The sequence below is a fragment of the Heptranchias perlo genome, chromosome 6 (assembly GCF_035084215.1).
Source record: "Heptranchias perlo isolate sHepPer1 chromosome 6, sHepPer1.hap1, whole genome shotgun sequence".
NCBI lineage: Eukaryota > Metazoa > Chordata > Chondrichthyes > Hexanchiformes > Hexanchidae > Heptranchias > Heptranchias perlo.
In genome coordinates this window covers 43,027,400-43,049,535 of record NC_090330.1, presented here as the reverse complement: position 1 = coordinate 43,049,535, position 22,136 = coordinate 43,027,400, and the positions used below count along the sequence as shown (strand labels likewise).

The 22,136-nt window shown below is 38.4% G+C and overlaps 1 long non-coding RNA gene across 2 annotated transcripts in view; it reads right to left on the bottom strand.

Moving 5' to 3' along the window:
* The window catches only part of LOC137322947 (uncharacterized), a 97,464-nt gene extending 77,351 nt beyond the window's left edge, over positions 1–20,113 (bottom strand). The window contains exons 1-3 of one of the 2 annotated variants that reach the window (XR_010963258.1): positions 19,752–20,113; positions 17,876–18,226; positions 16,195–16,334 (exon numbers count right to left, since the gene is read on the bottom strand). This is a non-coding gene — a long non-coding RNA (uncharacterized lncRNA). The remainder of the gene's footprint in view (positions 1–16,194; positions 16,335–17,875; positions 18,227–19,751) is intronic. The other variant, XR_010963259.1, reaches the window with a different exon arrangement.
* Between the last annotated feature and the right edge of the window lie 2,023 nt (positions 20,114–22,136).

The window sequence follows — 22,136 nt, the reverse complement described above, 5'->3', positions numbered from 1 at the left end:
AGAGTTCACTGCTGTTCAGTTTTTTTCACAAACATCTTTGCATGATTTATACCAATAGCACCCCACGAAAAATGCAGTCATTGGAATCACAAATGGGATGTAATTGTATACTTTAATATTGTATCACTGTTCAACAGTATAAGGAGAATATATGGGAAACCTGTTTTGAAATATTCAAAAAGATACCCAGTCCAACACTCTCGAAAATCCGCTTTTCCTACTATTTGATAGTTTAACGTTCTTCACAAATGTCTGGTTAACATGGCCCTGCCATTGAAGTGCGATATTATTGTTATGATTTCACCATATCTATATATTCAGGTACAATACTTATAATCTAGTCTAGATATTTTCCACTGTCAAAACGTTTGGGGGGTGGGGGTGGGAGGATGATATGATGAGATGTCAGGTGCAAAGAGATCCGTTGTTGTTTTAAAATGTAAAATAACCACAAGAGGTGACAAGGCATGTTAAGTTGTTGGCAAGCTCTGGGTTTTATTCTTTCTTTGAACAGCTCGGTATGTGACGTCAGTGAATTGCTATATTACAATTAGATTGTGGAAAACCTGATCATGTTGCCGTTATTATTTATTTATTTCCGCCGTTCCTTCTGTTTTTTTAAGGATAACCGTATGTGCGGTGTGTATCTATAGAAAGTTGTGGGTCAGCGCAGCGTTTGGGTTTGGCAATTCTCAATCACAGTAACAGAAATTGGTAGGTGGACGCAATTTGGCTAAATGGAAATATTTCTCGACGCCTATGGTCACCAGTAACCGCGTTGATAAGAAACACAGCAATAATAATGAATTGTGGGAGTTACTGGAACATTAGGGTTGTCAGTAAGACAGAGTTCTGTTAGCAAATAATAACACGTGATACTGAAAATCCCATTTTTTGCACAGGAAGCGTGCTGCGTGTTAGGAAATGATCAGGACTGTATAAACTGTCCTGGAGGATGTTGATTCGTGCACCCAGCACAGAGTGGAAACTAGACTGATTTATGTGTCATTCCCGAGTGATTGAAAACTCTGAAACTCAGTCTAGTTTCTGATTTTGTAAGTTTGATGTTTGTGGGGAAATGAAGTGTTGAAGTCAGATTACATGTAAGTGTTCCATTAGATACCAGAAGAGCCACTGGAGAATTTGGTGAAATAGGAAGCATCGTTCTATTGTTTTCCATATTAGTTCAATTTATTCTGGATAAGTTACATTTAAGGCCCCGTTTGAATCCCAATCTCCTCATTATACTCAATTTCGTGAAGATCCACTGGAAACATAGCTGAAATATGTGGGGGAAGGCAGAACCAGAGGTAAAGCGTAATGAGAAAATAAAAATATATTTTCTGAGGTCGTAAATTTTGAATTGTATGATTCTAATCCAGAATGATCTAGATACGCAGTTATTCCTTTTTCATATTTAGCAAATTTGTGTTTTATTATCTCTTTTCTTAGCTGCCACTTTTCTTTTCACTTATTTCATTCTTATTTCCGTTAGCCATATACCGCGCATGGTTACAATAAATTAAATATGCTTGTAGGAAGATCCCTGCTGCGGGGATATCAACCTGCATTAATTTCTGTCTCCTTTATCTGTATCTTTCAGTGACACCTTTAACTGCACTCGGTTACCAGCGGTTCACAATTTCTCAGATGCCTCGCCCCTTTTTTTTGTCTCTCATACTGTAGAGGCCTTAATTGTCACATTCTTTCATATTCTAAAATGCTTACCTATCATTTATTTGCAGGGTATATTAGCAATTAGTGTACATGTGCAAAAACTGTAGGGTCATTGAAATACACACACACATTAATATATATATTAAATGTGTGTGTGTTTCAATCTTATATTTTAAACTTATTACCAAGTCTGTATATATTCGTTTACTTGCTTCCTTCTCTGTTTCATTCTGCAAGACGTTATGACTGTGAAAGTTCTGTTTGAGATTGTCATTCCTGTCGCTTTCATCCGTTGAAATCTATTCGCTTTTAAGTGCAATAGTCACGAGGAGAGGGCAATGAATTGTTGAAAAGAGCTCGAGGTGGCGAGGTACGTTTTTAAATAATTGGCGATTGTTTAGAACCAGGCGATTTTCCAAAATACTTTCCCCATCAATCTTTGAGTGGTATTTGGCGTGATTAATCTATAAAATAAACACTAAGTTAGAAAAACATTCTGAACTTCCCTCGCGAGCCCTTAGTTTATGTTGAAGTTGTACTGCCAACTTAAATGTTAATTAATCAAATCTCACAAACTGGCGCAACAGGTGTATTTTGTACCGAACTTGTTCCGAGCAGGTTGCATTAATTATGCAAGTTTTCCAAATCACAGCGTGGGCAATTAATCTGCGTAGTATTTGCGTCGTTTTCATTAAAAAACTTACGTTATTTTTTAGTACACATGGCTTATCTTTTAAACTTATTGCCAAGTCTATACTTCCTATTTTTTGTTGAACTTGGACGGACATTAGAACAATACGTGACACTGGCGTAAGCGTGTAGGCTGTGTTGCTTTATAAATACAAATGAAGGGTGCCAAAACCAAATATTGCTGGTGATCTTAACACATTATGCATTTTAATGTTTGGGTTTGAGGTTGGGGGTAGTAGAAGCAAAACAGTTTCTAGTTTATTTTCTTATATTAATAAGGCGTGCAGTGACTTAATCTACAGAACAGTTTGACAGCATGACAGTTACACGTCAGTGGCAGAATACATTGTGAAACAATAGTTTTTAAAGCTTGAGTAAGCGAGATTGACCACGGCGTGCTCCCATAATTGATCTTAATTATTATGAAGTTTTAAAATACAGAGTATGCATACCTAGTGCTGTGAGGGATCTGCTTACTACACATTGCGATTAAACGGATTTCATCTTTAAAGGTGTATTCAATTTTAATGTTGAGCACTGAAAGGTGGATCCACATGACGCAGTGGTATTTTACGTGAAGTTCTTTTTCTATAGTAGATTTATCAAATCTAATAAGACTCTGTTGGGGACGATATGTAGTGCAGAGAGAGTCACGTTTACGCATAGGTGTATATTTGGATCTTTGTAAAACTGATCTGTATTGTAATTGCAATAGAAACCCATCTTGGCTCAAGTCGAAGTGCTTCCATGCTGCTGAGCCTGCCCCTTTCCCATTGCAAAAAAAAGCTGCAGTTTCAGCTGCCACAACCCTCACCCGACCCACGCCCCCCCCCCCCCCCCCATTTGAAAAACAACATTGTAATACACAGGTTTGTCCGTCCAATCTACTTTTTTATGGGTGCATACTCCAAAATACAGGCAAAAAAGCAAATGTCTCTGACAGAATGTTGCAACACTGTCAACTTAACATGGTTTGTGTTCTTGCAACATGAAAGGGGGCCTAGAATTGGGGTGTCTGTCTCAGCCGCTGCTGGCGTATTGCAAGGGATTTTGCGGCAGATTGCCGAGAGCCCCGACTGCCTTGCACGTAAGGCAGATGCTGCCCATCCTACAAGTTGTTCTCCTGGTGTCGACCATTCACTGAAACGCAGCAGCCTTTTGGGGGGAAAAAATCACATTTCTCGGATCGATTAGCTAACACCGGTTGCTTGGCAACTAAATTCAAACGAAGTTGAAATAAAGTGCATTTTTATATTATTTATTGGGAGAACAATAATAGAACGACAGTTTGCCAGATTCACATGACTGTGGGTAGACAATGTATTTTAATTCATTGTTAGAGATGTGTTTAGAACTTGGGAACCAAATAAAGTTTTAATTGTCATTCATAGGGGAGATGTTGTAGGGAGTACAATTGGATTCTGCTCGATTACACTACACTATTGAGTAGCATGTCAAACCATTGGTAATAAAATGAACTCATCTAGCATTAGATTTCTTTTTTAAAAATGGATCGTGACGATTCAATACAAAAAAACTATCGATGGTTATCAGCATGGATAAAATTAAGGAATGTTTTTTTTAAACTGATACATAATCAGCTCGCACAACTTTAGAGATCTGGTTATTCTGTTTCTCTTAAGGCAGTGATTTCTGTGATACTTGATGAATTCAGATAGAGTCGTTTTCTATGGTTATTTCGTGCTATGCGATGCAGGTTGCATTAGAAGGTTTCCCATGCAAAGTGTTGCGGATTAACTGGTGAAAACGAAGCGTGTGCTTGGCCAGACTGGGTAGTAATTGAACAGGTCACTCCATCTGCTGGGGAAACGTTTTCACTTCGGGCCTGTATCCGAGTGTTGTTATAAACCTCCATATAACACTGTGGGGCTTCAAAACAAGACACTTAAAGTGATAGTGTTCTGTTTATGATGACTATACTATGCAGGCTGCTTTTTAATTCCTGACTTGCAACTTCTTATTTGCTTTTCCTTACCGTTACTTAACAGCTAGTTTCTGACTGATTACAGAAGCCCGCGCCAAAAGTTTACAAAGCCTTTTTTAAAGATCTTTATTTAATTTGCCACATTCAAGGTAGAATTTTATTAAAAGTGCATAGCTCGTGTTGTTGAAGGCTCGGACATGTTAGAACCAAGGCATGATTGTGCATAGATTGGATAGTTAAATTACTGCCAGGAGGCAGCTAGATACTGCCTTAGTGTGGCAGCCTATTCCATTTTGAATATTATCAAAGTGTACACAGAAGTTCACGATTGTTTGGGCTTTTCGTTTTATCGCCAGGAATGCTCACTGTCCTGATGGTCCGATTGTTAAAATACTGCATGTTCGTACTTGGATCTTTACCGTCCGAAAGTAATTATTAGTAGAGGCAATGTAATCGATCCAGGCCTGAAATGATACAGTACAATTACACTCACACAAAATAGCTTAAAGAAAAATATCGGAGTTTTTAACGAATTAATCCGGTGACCCGTGTGGGATCAGCCGAGTCTCAAAAGATTCCCGCGTAGCTCCACAAAGGTAGGGAGTTCTTTGTTCAAAAGTGCACTGTTGCATCCAGAGGGGAGACAAATTGACTTTATACAGACTTTATTACAGACCTTGAAGATGTGCTTCTGGACGCTGCTGCTTAAATTAACAGTCTATCTCACAACACTGATGCAGTTTATAGAGTTTCTGCCTGCTAGTTACACAAAACCGCATCGTTGGCTTTTTGGTTTCATGTAGGTATGTGTGGTTTCCAAAAACAAAATGCTACGTATGTAAAAAAAAACTTAATGTTTCCTTAATTGCACACATCACAAACCGGTTACTGCTGGACTGTTTGCAAACTGGTCAACTTGACCTCACAAATGATCACTGAAAAAAGTACAGTAAAAAGGTTGGTACATGCACGTAAAACACGCTTAAATATTTATGTTTCATATTATTTTACTATCTTATTTTAATTGTATTTGAAAACTTTGACCAAATATTTATTGGAACTTTATAAGCTAAATTATTGATTCTGTCAAATCCAAAGTTACATCAACCTTTTTTTTACTATTACTAGTTAGATGGCGAGGTTGCTGATCGCTGCGATGCAATAAAAATAATGGGAATATTTTGCATACATGTTTTGTGGGTATTCCATTATTTGCTGTTTTACTCGCGGTTAACTCCGATGCCCGTCGACGTGGAGCCCAGTGAGAAGAATTGGTACACGGAGGACAAGGATGGCAAAGTTAAGCAATTCTAGCGAGAAAGACAACCGTAACAGAATAGAGGATGTGGAGGGTGGGGGGTCGAGATAGTATTTGAAACATCAAACAAGCTCCGGGGCGGATTAACCTTTTCAACCATACACCTCATATACAAATTATACCATAAAAATATTGCTATTAAATGTCTCCAGGATACTTTCAGATGTTAAGTTAACTTAAACATAAATAGTATTTCTTACGACAATGAAAAACTGAAAGAAAGAATATTTTCTCCAGCTTTTATTGACTGGTGAAAATGAAAAATTTGATTTATGGTCACTGAAAGATTATACACGGAAAACGGGTAATTACTGTTGGTGTTCTCCTAATTACTTATATATTCTCAGATCTATTAAATGGTGTGCACTAAACTATTCAATATGCACTAAAAGTTGGATCCTGAAGTTAAAATAATCAGATTGGTGTATTATTTGTAATGACACTGCTTATGTTAAAATAAATATTAATGTTAGTGATAATTAAAACCTGATAATAACGATTGTGTCGAGCATTATGGAATCCGTTGACCAGCAAAAGTATTGTTCTTAAACTGATCAAGTAGGTGAACTCAATATGCTTACTGTTCGTAGTATTTGTGTTTTGTGTATACGCATGAACTGTTGTGAGGTTAATCTTTGTCAACATGGTTAAGGTAATCTAGAACTGAATTGACTACCAGACCAAAGGAGTCAACAACACAATTCCCCATCAAAAAATACGAGGCCTGTAATTATGTGCCTGTGGTACTCATAATCATGTACATATAAATGGTGATGTGGTACGAAATGCATGCATATAGCCGCATGCACACCACCAGGCATATAATCATATGAATAAATATACGGTTCGACATGCATGTGTGCAACACATAATCAGTAGGACAGAGTATGCACGAACCTTAAGCACAAAACTATGAGACATGCTCATGAATACGAGTATGGATGCAATGTGCAGCAACTTGCACGTACATATAGTTAACAGAGAAAGTTCTATATCTTGGTTTTGTTGTGGCATTGGGCATAACAGGGTCTGAAATGCTTGGACAGATGCTTAACAGCACACTTTTTCTTAGATTGCTCTTCACAATGAACAACAGATGCCCTTTGCTATAGCTGCATTATATCCTGCCGCAGAATTTCAGATGGCACCATATGGTTGGTTAGGTCTGAGCTGAACAGGTATGTGCAATTTTGAAGTACATTTCAGAGTTACTTCGAATCTGGCGAATCATGCCCCATAGATCGCATAAGTCGCACAGTAAATTTCAGAACCCTCTAGAGTAGGAATGAGGTGAGCAGAGATGGTCGTTCTTGAATACCCCAACACTTGTTTGGAAAAAATAGTTTTTTTTACAAGGAATTCAGAGGAGGCAAATTGGGATATTGCAGTCACTGCTGTTCCTCTGCGTTTGAATCGGAAGTATTTCCAGTCTGTGATAGTGTAAGCCTACTTGGCCCATATAATATGATTTTAACAGTATTTTAAATATACAGGGATCTTTCATTCTGCCATCATCACAGTCCACAAAATCTTATTAACAATTCTGTCAGCGCTAACAAAATGCAGTGTATTGATTGTCTTTATATCTTTTCGATTATAAAATTATATTCGTGAAGCATCATCGCTAGGGCATGCAAAGAAAACAAAAAGTTTTGTATGCTGTGCTCTCGATTTTGCCTACATGTACTGTGCATCTAAACTATAAGCTGTGGAAAGAAGCCATTGCTGCATTCCTTCGAGAGCTTCACTTGTAACTATGTATCTCAATTACAAAGTTATTTCCCCAATAATATTCTACTAATTAAAAAATGTGCCATAGTTCCGCACATTTCCTTCATCTTGCTTGCTAGTATTCAGCGCATTAGAATTAAGAGAATATATGTGTAGTTTTTTTTAAGGAAATCTGTCCTTTTTAAAATGAGAGAAGTCTTAGAATCCTCAAAGGTTAGTATTTATGGAAATTAAATATCATTGGTCACTGCCAATAATTAGGACGTGAGCCCGCGAGTCCATATTTTTTGCATTTTTAACTCAATTACGTGTCCCACCGAATCACACAGCCACTGTTTAGCCCGTGTGTACCAAATTACAGCACATGCAAGTAGAGGAAGAACTGAGTTAAGCCCACCCAGTAACCAGCTTCTACATCTGAGCTTACCTTGGCTAATACTCTCTAGGCTTTAAACTGTGCTGCAAATTCAACCCGTGCACCGTACAGATGGTAGGCGGCGCACACTGCGTTCGGGCAGTGCTTTTAAATCAACCAACATCTTTGCTTCCTATCCATATTACACTACCTTACTGTAAGTAATAAAAATAGTGGTAGCAAATCTACTAAAACTTTTAGAAGAAATGAAACTCCTTGAACACCGCAGGTAACTTTTCAATTGAAGAGTTTATGCTCAATGAGATTATTTGAGAAGTACATACCCGGGAGAAATGCCTAATTGCCTTATGATGTGGAGATGCCGGTGATGGACTGGGGTTGACAATTGTAAACAATTTTACAACTTGGTGTTGTAAAATTGTTTATAATTGCCTTATGTGCATTGTTAAAACCTGGCTCATTTCAGAAGCCTAACAAATACTTTAATACTAGCCGAAGATCAGTAGGCAGTGATACCAAGGATCAACCCTTCAACAACTATTTGGTATTCTCTTTCCATTAAAATGGCTTTGAATATTGTAAGAACGTTTAAATATAATTTTCTTAGAAAAAATGTCAAATCAGCTTCCCGATGTGAATGGCGTTTGGTGTGTGGAACAGTGGAACACAAGTATCGACTGCTGTTGTGAACAATAGAATTCAACTTCAGTGGTTACAAGGCTTACTGATAGTTTGTTACCGTACTCAGCCACATGCTGAACGCATTATGGTTTATTATAATGGTCACTCCTACAGCCTGAAGTAAAATATCTGTGTACCATCGTCAAAAAGATGGCCACACCTTTCGGGAGCCGGGGGATTTTACAACACGCAAGTCTCTTAATAAGACTTGATTTTTTTTAGAATGAGTTGCAACAGATACCATGTTTTTACATAACATCCATGCAGATTCGCGGTTGCTTGGGGTGTCTACACTTTCCTATAGGCCCGTAAAGCAGTAACTGGCACGTAGGGGCATGTCGGCACTTTTCTGCAGAAATGAATAACCTAGGTGGTCCTCAACCGTGTTCAGATTTGTTTTTTTTTATATGTAGTGAAGCTACATCGAATTACATCGAAACTACAGCACAGAAACAGGCCATTCTGCCCAACTGGTCTACGCCAGCGTTTATGCTCCACAGGAGCCTCCTCCCTCCCTACTTCATCTAACCTCTATCAGCATACATTTCTATTCCTTTCTCCCTCATGTGCTCATCCAGCTTCCCCTTAAATGCACATATGCTATTTGCCTCAATTACTCCTTGTGGTAGCGCATTCCACATTCTTACCACTCTTTGGGTAGAGAGGTTTCTCCTGAATTCTCTATTGGATTTATTGGTGACTATTTTATATTTATGACCTCTATTTTTGGACTCCCTCACAATGGAAACATTTTCTCTACATCTACCCTATCGAACCCCTTCATCATCTTAAAGATCTCAAATGGGTCACCCCTCAGCTTTCTCTTTTCTAGAGAAAAGAGCCCCAGCCTGTTCAGCCTTTGCTGATAAGTATATCCTCTCAGTTCTGCTTTCATCCTTGTGAATCCTTTTTTGCACTCTCTCCAATGCCTCTATATCCTTTTTAGAGATCAGAACTGTGCACAGTGCTCCAAGTGTGGTCTAACCAAAGTTCTATACAAGTTTAACGTAACTTTCGATGATAGCACAATACATTAAAACAGGATATCAAATGAGGATGGATGCTGACTGAGTAGATTTGCAGCATTATGTTTATAGAGGTTTCTACAGATACAGGGCCAGGATAATGCGACAGGTGGGTAACAGCTTGTTGGGTGATGTTGGAGACCAATAGTTAATACGTTCTTCGTTAGTCTCTTTTGCCACATAAAATGACAGTCCTGTGATCTTAAAACTGATTCACAATGAAAACCAAACTTAGACCTGGAAGGTGGCAGGCTAAGCTGCAACGTCAGGCTTTATATTTTAAAAAAACCTCTCAGCATCTCTGCTAATTGTCTTAGCAGCAATGGGCTCGCCAGGCGATAACTCACTCCATTATACGGACGAGTTACGAGAGCCATCAAGTCCAGGTAAATCCTTACAAATGCAGAACTAGTTGCCAATAAATATTATATTGCGACCAACATTGTGCTTGGATATAAGCACAATCCTGCTGGAACCACTACATAATGGGAATTATATATTGGAACTCTATGCTTGGGTCAGGTAAGTGATTACACAGACTCCAGCGTGTAAAACAAACACTAGTGTCTATTTTCTTGGCATCAATACACTACAAATATTGAATACAGTGGGCAGCAATAAAACTCTTACTAGTTCGAGAAATGATCGTCGGTGGTGTCTACACTGAAGATTGATTCTATGGTCTAAGGGACTAATCGTATCCTGAAAAATGCACAATATTTGTTGTAGAAGAACGTCAATCTTATTTTGAAGTAGGAAATAGTTTTCACTTGTATGTGGAAGAACATAGCTGGTGACTTGCGATGGTAGCAGCTCATAATCCTTATTCAATCGATGACTGACGTCGAATAGTTGATAATAGTGAGACTGGGCTTCATCGCAGCTTACTGTTCTTTAGCTAGTCCCATTTAACACCTCAGTTCAATTATATAATGGAATGGTTTAACCCAATTTAATACAAAATTTAATATATTTAGTTTTTGAGATTGTCCCTTTTTGAGTTATTCCCTTCCCTTCCCTTTCTCCTTTCTTGGTTCTCAGCGTTATGTCCATTCTGTGACTTGGAAGATGGGGGGGAGGAGGGTGGTGGCACCATCGCCGACCTCTACCAATGCTTCATTGGAACCGAACATTAAAAGATACGTACATGGTGTGTCCTAGTGATATTTCTAAAATTAAATACTGCCAAGTAACATACGAAAAATCAAATTGTGAATGTGTTATTCTTTGGATTGATGCGTTCTACTAATACTGTATCATAAATCCTGTGTTATAATATTTAAAAAATAAAATTACACCTTTATTATATTTAAGGGAGAGTTTTCGCTATGGATATGTTATCGACGATAAAATGTGTTTAGCTGCAGTCTTCGCGAGGATATTCATTTTCACGGGCATTGGATGGTACATAACATACTCGAACTGTGCGGTCTAATTGTGTCACTGCTATGATACTTTGTGTGTTATGTGAAAGTATCAATCCGTCTGTTTTGTTCCATCTCCCTTGGCTCACCTGCAGCCGAAAACGCAAATAGGTGTTCTGCCCTTGGGCCTCTGCCAGCTCTCTCACTGATCTAGGACGTCTACTAGGAAGCACCAATCACCTGAGGAGAACTTACCATTCATTTTTCTATGCCCTCTATACAGCAACGCGGATGAGATATAGGAGATTGAAGCGATATACCAGCGTTACTGTGGGTGTGTGTGTGCATCGCAGTACCACCTGTTATGATCGATTCCTATAGTTTTCTGTGGCCCCAACAACATGTGGTACCCATCTACAATAGCCTTATTAAATTATACAAAGTATTTGCCATCAGATTCCTAGCAATCCGACCGAAAATGTTCACCTGGAGTATTATAAATAGCGTGGGGAATGATATATGTAGTGTGGGACGTGATATGATATATCGTGTGCGGAAATGTGTTACAGATGGTGTGGAGAATAGTATATCTAATGAAGGGAAAGTTCTTATATATACTCTGGGAACTGTGTTATACATTATACGGGGAACGGTTTTATATATAGTATGACAAATGGTTTTATATAGTGTGAGGAACTGCATCACATACAGTGTAATAATTTATATATATAGCATGAGGAATGGTCTACATTGTAGAGACTATGTAGAGAATGGTATTTACAGTGTAGACAATGTATTATATATAGTGAGGGATTTTATAATGTATAACGTGGGTATGGTCGTATATATGGCATGGGGAATCGTATATAATCTATGACGAACAGTATGCATTTAGTCTGGGTAATGGTGTTACGTAAGTGGCGGGCGGAATTATATATAGTAAGGTTATATATAGGATTGTGAATGCTATTACATAGATTATAAGATACCATATTGTATAGTGTGGGAAACTGTGTTACATTTAATATGTGGAGCGATATTATATACTGTGCTGGGTTGGTATTATACAATGTGAGAAATGGAAAATGCCGTGTTGGAAACTAATATATGCAGTCTGGAAACGACACATGAAGTGTGCGAAATTATTGTATAGAGTAGGCAATGGAGTTCGATCTACTGCGAGGAACGATATTATGTACACTTCAGGGAATGACTTTATACATTGTAATGGGAACAGTATTACACACAGCGTAGGGAACATATATATAGTGTGGAAATTGTATTATATATTATTATCCCACTCTTTTTAGAATTCCTGTCTCATCCAGCATTCCCTAAGAATACAAGCATGTGACCCTTTCCTAAGACTCTGTTAGTGCCACTCTGGAGTGAGTTTCTAGAGATATACAAGTATGTTTGACGTGATACCTGACTGTGTGATACACCAACAGGCTGTGTTACAGCACTGTCACCAAGAACAATTCATAAACAATCTATGAATTGAGGCATTAGGCTACAGCCATTTTACTGACTCCCAGCTATCCGTCATTGTCCATTAATTGCAGTGTGTAGGGAATGTTAACTTAACATTTTGTAGTTTTTGTGAAATTCCATGAGTATTTTGAGCTTTGGGGGGTTATTGTTGTGATAATACACTGAAGATAAGATGAAGCACCATAGGTAACGTTAGCTGAAATAATATAAAAGTGGTGTTAGATTGTAGGAGCAAGCTACAGTCAGATCAGCGCTTAAAAGTGTGTTATTTTCACATTGACGTAGTTACTGTAGATATATCTGCAAATAACCAGCAACAAAATACAAAGAAACTGTACACACAGTGGTTGGCAATCCTTTCACTTTTAATCAATATATTAACATTGCAGTCTTCAAAGGTGATTAAAATGTTTCGTATTGTTTGATTGCATTTTGTCATATGATATTTATGATCTGTAAGCTAAAGGTGATTTATCTAAATACTACAGCAGTATCCGAAGTGTGACACCGTGACTGAAGCTGTATTTTACACAAAACGCGCTCACATAATTCAACGGTAGACTTTTCACCATTTTCGTAAGACAGCGGTTCTAAACAGATGAAGGAAGTCGGTACTTTTGGTCAGTTATTGGACTAGCCAAAGGCGCCATCCTTTACATCCTCAGAATGAGGTTTTCAATTTGGAGTCAATCTGCGTTGAACCACTGAGAGTTGTTGTTTGATTTGAAGGCACTAAGAATTAGACCGAGTCTGTTCAAAATCATTTCAAGAAGGACTTTCACACTGATCAGAGAAGAAACTTTCATCCCATCACTCTGTGCTTGATTCGATCTCTAGTCCTGCAGTTGGAAGAAGAGTTGCTAATCCATTCACCACCCAGCCCCACACTCACCTCAGCCATTGTTCTTATTGTTTTACAGTACAGTATTGGAAACACCTTCAGGCGTGTTCGTGCGTATTGCTGCCCCCTGCTGTTGAGTGTAAAGTTTAAACTGTATTAACTTGATTAGCGTTCAATGGATTATTAGTCAGATGTAAGAGGATTTTTTTTTAGTAAGGGCATAAATACCAATCACAGTACATTTATAAAACTGTTTTAAAGAATTCTGATGTTTAGTGACTTAAGATAGATAAACTTATTTTGAATTTTATTTGAAATTGTGGTGGAACAATGATAAGAAAACACAGAAGCACACTGAGGAGCAACGTCATTAAACAACGTATAACTAATTATTTAAAAGCAGTCTAGAGGGATCTATTGGAAATGCACCATCCAAGTAATATCTGGATAATGTGGTACGTTGTGCTGGCCACATTCACCCAGCTACCACTTGTCCAATGGGCTGTGATGCCAGTTATCATGCAGACTGCTCATTGCTATGGAATGCGGTAACTGGCAAAATGGCAAAAAAAGAAATTTAAATTGCAGTTATCTTAATAGTATTTAAATTATTATTAATATATAATAATAGTACATTCATCATATTGGTGGCAGCCGACAAACTCGTCGTGCAATGTCTAGGGACATGTCATACATTCAAGTTTGTAATGTTTATGTTTACGATTTCCATCTGTCTATAGCTAAAGTTACTGCCTCGTTTTACTTCGTTGTTTTACTGTCCTTAGTGGAAAATACGAATTTTTCGAATTCAATGCAAAAAGTGTGAGTTCAAAGCAGGACATGGAATCTGAACACGGACTTGTGGGATCGCATAGCGTCGTTTCACTTGAAAACTGTATTCATCCGCAACGTAAGCTAAAGTCCGAAATATGTTTTAGACGTAGAACAAGAAATATTTTCAATGCAAAACTTGCGAATATCGCACGTGAATGATTTGGCGAATGTATTAAGTAAACGTGATGTTGCAATGTTTGTCTGTGAACCCTCAACCTTACTCGCATCTTATTGATGCACATTATCCACACCGATCATACCTGACTGTGCTTGTGTTTCTTACTCATTTTAAAATACAACGTCTTTGTTTCTACTCTGAAACAATCATCCAGTTTATGTTTATTCATTCAGTCTATAGTATATCTGCGCACCAGTGTAAAACTAATCCTGGTGGCGGTCAAATATGTTAAGCTATTAATGGCTGGCTGGAAACTTTAAAGACTAATTGGGAAAATACAGGTAAAAGATTTTGAAGCTTCATATCGCAGTGCGCTATGAATTAAGTCGCACAGTGGCATTGTTTAGCTGAATGTCCCCACCCCATCTCCCGAAAGTATTCAACCGGGGACTTTTTAACCACAGGGCAGGCAGTTGGAGGAAAGCATGTGTCTGTGATGCAAGGTGCAAAGTAAGTCAGTCCCTGGTTTTGCAATAATAAAGCTGGCTACGGTGACGACGGGATCACGTTAAAGTCCTTGTCCTGTTTTCAATCTTGTTTCAAATTTAATGTATTAAAGTGCATGTCCTTTAGGTTCTATTCCTCCCACCCCAGTAAGTGTCCACGTCAGCCTTGATCACGTGTTGTCCATTCAACATTTGCAGATATCCCGGAGTTTTAATTCTGCATTCGTTTTGGCCATCAGCTGGTAGTGACCCATCAGCTGGTAGTGACCCATCAGTTTGCGGTGCCCTGGACAGATGCACAGCGACACTTTCAACTCCTCGCTTTACCACACAAGGACGCATCAAACGTATCAGCCATGCAAATACATCCCTCCGCGTGTTTTCCTTTAAATCTCCCGCCCCTGCATGCTTTCATTTGGAATACGCCGGTGTTATGACGTAGGCATAGTATAGTTTCAACCTAAAAAAAATCCCTTTCGATCCGGAGAGGTGATTGATGGGGACACGCTCACAAAATGCTAGCGGCTGTTTTCTGCAGGCGCTTGGCAGCGTCCATTCCGGGCCCGCTTCCCATCATTTCAAACAGCAGTACATTACTTTCACTTTTAACATATGGGTAATGTCGGTGCGACAGCAAAGTCGCGAGGATTTTCCTCCCGAGTCTTTAAATCTTGTCAAAGGTCAAGCAAGACGTGTATTCTATTTATTACGGCGTGCTTGCAATGTGGGGATAAATGCAGAGGGATTTATATTAACATACAGCATTTTGTAGCGTGCTGAAGCAGTTCGTGCAAAGCTCTGCAGTTGGTAAATATACCGGCCGACAATCAGTGTTGTATACAAATAGGGAAGGACTGTTTTTCACCATTAAATGGTCATAGGGGATTCAGCTGCTTTTTTTACACGGACGTTGAAAGAATTGTAAAGGATCGATATAAAACATGCAAAATTGGGAAGTGTGCAAATGTAATTGCTACGGTGCAATTGGCTCACGAATTTGCAGCAACTCTACTGTCCATCATTCAAGATGCGTGCTGTCAATAGCAGTAAAACAATACTTCACAGCAACCAGAAACGCAGAAGCCCAGCCACAACATATACTGTGTAGGAATATATGTATATACCCTTCATTGTACAAAAATACCCCCCACCCTCTCGCAAAACAAAATTCTGCAAATGCACCACTTTTCTGGTTTACATTGCAAATTTGAGGCGTTTCTATAAGTCGATCTTTCACATAGAAGCAAGATTACCCATTCACCTGATACATTTGTCAGCACCCATGTCTGACACTGCAGCAGCTCCATTGGACATGGAGCGGAGAGTGAACTGAATGACAGGGCTGTCGGTAGCATCAAGCCTATCTTCACTCTTTAGCACACATCCATAACATTCACCACTGACAGAGCAAGGAAGTATTTCTCACTGACCAGGAGCACAGACCCCTCTACCTCAAACAGATTAAATGTCAAATTCTCTTTCTAAGGATTGTTGTCCTTGAACAGACATTCAGTATAAGAACACACACGAACTATTGTCTTTTTTAAAAATCCTATATTATATAGTCTAGTATACGTTAGGGTTTACCAGTCACCTTAAAGTTTATGAAGTTCTCATAATCGCATGGGCGATTCGTTAGCGATTTGTAGCGAGTTGTTTATCGAAATCTTTGAGTAGCTGTGTGGATTTCTGGCTTCATGCGGTCTTTGATAACTGTCCAGCAGTTTACGGCACCTGTGCAAAATAAACACACAGTGAGGGACCAGAGAAACAAGCGAATTAAAGATGTAATAGACGCTGATTGTCCAAACCAAATACGGCCCTCAACATGTAAAACCTTCCGTCAAAACGGCACACACTTTTCACACAGATAAATAGATAGATTATACACATTTATAGGTAAATAGATACTCATATTAAAGAGCGTTTCGTGTCAATGTTTAGATCTGTTAGGTTTGCTGATAAGAAAGTTGCATTTACTCTATTTACTATGTTTTTTATTGTTAAAGTGTCGTTTATAAGTGTTAACTATTTGTATCGGTGACATTCTTGTACACCATGTAATCAAAAGACGAGCAATCCGGAAAGAAATATTCCAATTATATGCGACGGGGACACATAAATTAAATATTTAAAAGCCTACAACAAACCAGTGTCAGAAGATTAGTGTTGGTCACGATTTTTAGATTATCTGCTATGAGATTTCGGGTAGACTGTGAAAGACTGATTGACTTAGAGCTGAAGGAATTCAGTGCAGAATTCAGGCGAAACCCTACAAATCGATGAGTGGGGATTAGAATAGATCTGGTGGAGATTGCGGGCTCTGACACCAGCGGCTGATCGTTACCGGTGGATCTCTGATGATTAAACAACATAGCTCCTGTTCAGTAGATCTCCACTGATTGATGGCAATCCCCAGAGATTTATAGCAGACAGTTTTCAAGGTGTTTGTAGGAAACAACACCCAAGGAGAATATGGTCACTTTAAATGATATCACATGTAAAATACTGGCAATGCTTGAGATCTGCTTTCATGTTTTGCCTTTTTGTGATACTGACTTCGAATTTCACTTTGTTTTATAATTAAAATACTCACTTAAAGAAAACCTCTCACGCCTGCTATTTATCCTATAGCTGTGGCATCAAAACCACCCGACGCAAGCGAGGTCATTTTTCAATTCAATGACTGTAAAAGTTTCTTGTGTCAGACTCTAGTGGATGCCAATTACACCGGTTTTCATCTTACAGACTACAAATCCCAAGATCCCTCACTATTTCAGAGTGACCAGCGAATGGCTGACAAGGGACTCGGGACTGCCTATATTCATCAGCTCTCACTGTGACCTGTCAGAATGTCACATGACCTCCCAGTACCTCCTTGTCAGAAAGTGACTTGGAAGAACACTCCAGGGCAAATCTGAAATTGGCAAGTGTCAGAAATAAAAACTGCGAGCAAGGTTACCAAACCACAAAACTTTTTTCGTCAGCCTAAAACAAAAAGACACGTTTGGCTGCTAGGTGCGAAAATCTCTGTTCTAATGCTTTACTGGTTCATTTCCGTAGTGAAATGCCTGAATTTCGTGTAATTTAAAAAATAGTATAGAAGTAACGGAGGGACATTAAAGCTCAGAATCATGCATCGCTGGAGCTTTTAATAATTTGGAACCTTTTCGGAAACATGACGAGAACAACTCAAAATCATCAACTCACTAAATTGTGTGATTTGACACGCCTAACGAGGAGAAAGAGAGAATTCCTGAAAATGACCTTCTTACAGATGTCTAATAGTCTGGAGTCACATTATTGGCCAATAGATCTTTAGTGACCTGCTCACTGATCTCTGCAGTGTGGACAACTTTTCGTGACCACCGTTTCTCAAGCGATCCCTCGATAGATCCCAGTCTGATAAATACTTGATGATCAAAATGTAGAATCATGTGCAATAAAGGGTTCTTCTGGACTCCGATCTGTGGGTAAACCCGAGGGATTTCAGAGATTCCATGTTTATCTGGTGCCATGGTGACCGTCTTTCTGCAGTTGGCCCCTTCGGTAGAGCTTGACACTGATCCCATTTAACTGCTCCGAGGGCACATTTTGTCCACTTTCACTCTTTAGCAATGGTCTCTCTATAAAAAATATTTCAGTGTTACATCCTGTATTAAAACTGAAAGTCAGCACATTATTTAGTCCGTATGTATAGACTACATTTTAAACGGAAACATTGAGCTCGAAGCGTCCGTTTTGATTCTTTTTAATTTATTTTAGAAGAAATAAATTGAAAATAAATCATAAAACAACCAGAACGAAATTGAGACTCTGTCATTTAAATGTATGTTAAGGAAAGTCCAAGGAAAAGTTTTACGTACGATTCGGAAAGTTTCGTTTTGTGCGTATCCTGTCACTTTAAAAATGGAATAAAACACCTCGAACGGACATGAGTCCTAACCTATTTTTTGGTTTTTAGCACCATATTAGGTGAAAGAAATCATCACAGTACAAACGGGATTTCTTTCATTCGCCTTATTGATTTTTTACGTCTTATCTTCTCACACGTCGTCAGAAAAACTATAGACAAAAACATGAATTAAGAAAAACTAAACTGATCGGTATCACAAATCAAAGCACTATATAATTTTATTCGAAGCAAAATACAGTTATGAAGGAAACAGATTTGAACACATTATGAGCGTAGCGAGATTTTAACTTTTTAATCAGCTTTAATGCTAAGGTCTGATTTTAAAATAAAACGTATCTTGTCTAATTTAATCTAACTTTTCCCTGTTAAAGGCGAGCAACTTAATATATATATTCGTACAGCCCGACCAATAACATAACAGAAATTTCTGATCTGAAGTCTTATAGGCCTTTCAGATGGTGCACTTTACTTTGAATATAAAATGCATGGTCTGTATGGGAAAATTACAGTGCATTAATACATTCACAGGTCCAATCCAATCGTGCTTCTTACCAATAACAAGCACAGCACACTTCAGATCGGCGCCAATTCAAAGCGTCCATATAAACGTTTCGATTAATTGCAAAGGGTTTTTATCTGAACGACATGGGGGCTTCCTTCAATTCCACCACGATTAAACATACTTTCTTGTGACAAGTCTCTAATGAGGCCCTTTCGCCTCAAATTTCTATAAAAGTGCAGACCCAGAACTCGAAGAGAAACCCTTGCTGATAATCTGAGCATTCAGAGTTACCAGGAATGATTGAACAAAAAAAAACAATTTTTAAAAATGAAATAAAAATTACAGACCCCAAGAAAATGACATTGGAAGGTTTAATGTCACAGCTTGGCGGTCAAATAAACAACAGACCTGTTATCGCAACAGAATAGATATTGGAAAACTCAAAATGTATAATACAGTTAGAGTGTATGTGTGTAAAACACACGTCTTGTAGTTATCCCGTTCATTCCAGGGAAGGACATTGAAGTGGGTGAGATTCTACAGGCGATCATTTCCACATTAAACAATAACCAGCGATGCTGCAGTTTTAAGCAGGCCAGGCGCTAAACCGAGACTAATCTTTCTACCCTCAGCCTTTCCGGTAATTACATGGCGAGTTAAATAGATTGAAAAATAAAAACAAATTAAAAATGAAACAGTCCGGGCATGTAGTTGATCGCTTCTTTTGACTCACCGATTGCCGGGCTGCTCCGAGCACAAGAGCAGCAGATCTGCGGACTTTGAAATGTTTTAGCAGATTTCCCAATCATCCAACCTTTTACAACAAATGCCCTAACAAATTAAAACGGGAGAGTTACCACCCTTGCATATAACGCAGACCGGCTGAAAATTCTGTTTGCTTTATTTAAACGGGCACTCAAAGTCTACAACAGGTCTTTGGAAATCTTGCAGAAAGAAGGGGTTTCTGCTTTGTTATGGAAACGACAAATCTGTTTAAACTAGAAAGGAGCGGGGACACTGGACAGAAGACTCTAATTAATATTATGCAAGATGAAGTCGGAAGTCGTAGCAAAAACAAAAAAAACAAATGTAAATCTTTCCTGTATATATTGTCAAGTGAAACTGTATTATTTCGATGTTAACGCCAGTCCTGTTTAAATTTTCGCAAACGTCATCTATGCAGTGAGTATAGCTTTAAATATTCATACGGGAAGAGTGAATTCTTAAAGGAGAACGCGCTAGAATTGCAGATTTATCCTTAAAGGTATGCATTTATATTTGGCAATTGCAGTATCTCGGACAGTGTGGATACGAGTGCTTTTCGCAGCGTTTCTTCTTCATCATACCAATTCCTTCTTGTTTGGCTTGATCCCATACATACGAATGCAAATTCAGACCCATCAATCATCCTTAACGATCTAGTCTGGTCTCACTTACTAAACTAGTCCCCAGAGGCACATGGGAGGTTTGCCGTGTTTGGAGCAACTGCTTACAAAAAAGACAAGCTAGAAAAATAGGACTAAAGACTTAAATATCCAATTCGAGGGATAAATATTACTGATTATACAATATTGACGAATATTCGAAATATAAACTATTTTAATCATTATTTAATTTGCTAACTGACTGTGTGAATTGCCAATAAAAAGTTTAGAAAACGCATTTATTTTTAAACATTTTTGCTCATGTTTAGACTTTATTGGAAACTTAAAAATATATTATGGTTTTACATCACGTTTTTGAATATAGCAAATTCTCTCAGATATAAGTTTGTTTCAAAACAGAATGTTTTTCTATTTCAAAGATAAATTTAGTAAATGTGTGTAATTAACAACTGCATTAAACTGAGATTTTGTTTAAACTGAATGGTCAAACTAACCTTCGTTAATGCTGGTAGAATTCTAACATTACGACAGTGCAGATTAATCAACTGCTAGAATTTTATTTTAAATTTCAGATATCACTGCCATCTAATGCACACAAAAATTTCGGTTCTTAAATGTAATATTTTCCCAAATATATCCAATTCACATTTGTCTAACTGGAGAAGGAAGAGATGATCCTCAAAATCTAATTTCCAAAGTCTTTAGCGCCATCTAGTGTTACGTGACTCCTGAATCAACGGTACCCCGTTTATTTAGTCCAAAGTGCAAACCGGTGTAAATCTCTGGTGTGCTGAGAAACGAAGGAACATTTCTATATACTCTTATCATATGGAGGTAGATAGAATACTCAAGATATATTTGAAACCTTTCTATCTTGCAATATAGAAGCTACTGGGCATCTAAATTTGGATACATTCAAATCTGAACGGGTTGGATGGCATCGTAGGCAAGCACACTGTATCGTTTAGCTATATGGAGCCCAGGTCTATGGCTTGAGTACTGTAGGCTGACACCCCAATGCAGTACTGAGGGGGTGTCATCCTAGTTGGAGGTGCCCTGGTACACATCTGACTGTAAACTGATGCCCCATCTGCCTATTTCAGTGGTTTAGGTTGGCGCTAAAGACTTCTTGGCATTATTCAAAGAAGCACTGGGAGCTTTCCCGGTGTCCTAACCAACATTTTTCCCTTACCAACACCACTAAAAACAGATTAACTGGTCATTCATTTCATTGGTGTGTGGTCCTGTTGTTGCAGAATGGCTGCTGCACCTCCCTATATAATAGTGACTGTTCCAAAATAATTAATTGTATGTGAAGCACTGTGAGACATTTCTGGGAGATCTGGTGAGGTGTGGCTTCACAGAACAAAACTGCTGATAGTTTAGTAGAAATTGACAAGTTCACCCAGGTGATGGAAAACTCACACTGATGCAATAGGGAGCACTCTCTTCTGAGTTTGGGGTTAAAGCACATTACTAAGGCAAAGGAATGGGGATTTATTCTGCATCTAACCCACACTGTTCCCGATCAGGTAATATTTTGACACCGACACCGGGTACTATTTTCCATTCCCTGGTACTGACATCCCTTACTTTGAAGAAAGCCATCAACCACCCCCAGAAAAAAATGATTCAAATCTGAGTCTTAATTATATACAGTATATTGTAAATTCAGGAGCATTAGAGAGAAAATAGGCATTGAAATGTCTTTTTGATAGTGAGATATAAAAATA